Here is a 976-nt window from a genome sequence, read left to right as displayed (position 1 = left end):
AGAGCGAGCCGAGATGTGCTGGGCAGTGTCTGCCGCTCCCTTGTCCCAGGCAGCGTGCCCCTCCCTGCCTCCCCTGCCCCAAAACCCTTTCCCTGCCTCCCACCCCCTCGGTCTTGGCCGCCTTGTTTGCATTTCTGCCCTGTGGATCCCGCTGTACCCCAGGGGTACAGCGAGCAAGCGGTCCCACGGGGTCACCGGCCCTCGAAGCTGGCCGGATCCCCTGATGCGGACCAGGAGAAAAGCGAAAACTATTCAAGGGCACAGATACCCAGTGAGCAAAAAAACATGGTGTTATTCCGCTCTGGTATGAGAAACTGCTCGTGCTGTGTGTTAGGCAGGGGAGTCAAGGCTACTGGGAACGAGATATAACTGGTGTGACCCAGAGGGGTGGAAGGGAGTCACGGATGCGACGTGGCCCTCCTGGAGATAACTCTGCCGGTAGCACCACTTTGGGCTGATATCGCCCTGGAAATGCAGAATTTAGGTACAGATGTAGCAGCACCGGGACCGACGAGGGAAAAGTAATTGGGGGGTGGGTTGTTTGGGAGGAGTCCAGGGGGAGAAAAGGTGTTGGGGCAGCAAAAGGAAAAGTGGGGAACAAGGTGTAAAAGCAGGTGAAGAAAGGCGGGCTCTCCTGAAGCCAGGACGCCTAGGGACGGCGGGGATGCTGACCTGCGGTAGGTGAAGGCTCCTGCCTGGGTTCGGCTCCACGGAGGGAAGGAAGGACCCAGACCACACGGCTTTGTAGCATGAGTGGGGAAATGCTTTCCCACAGTGCCGCGAGTCCCCTGGATCGGGGAGATGCTTGGCTGCGGCTTCCCAGCATCTTCAGAGGCAAGAGGGGTGCTCCTCACAGGCCACACGCACACTCACGGCCCAGGTTTGGGAAGGGTTTATTAGTCCCTGCCAGGAAGCCCTGGCTCCAGACACAGCTTCAGCTCGGGGCAGAGAAAAGCCGTGCCCTGGCCCTGGGCAC

This window comes from Aptenodytes forsteri, unplaced genomic scaffold (genome assembly GCF_000699145.1).
Source record: "Aptenodytes forsteri isolate BGI_AS27 unplaced genomic scaffold, ASM69914v1 Scaffold534, whole genome shotgun sequence".
Taxonomy (NCBI): Eukaryota; Metazoa; Chordata; class Aves; order Sphenisciformes; family Spheniscidae; genus Aptenodytes; species Aptenodytes forsteri.
Note: the sequence above shows the minus strand (reverse complement) of the source record.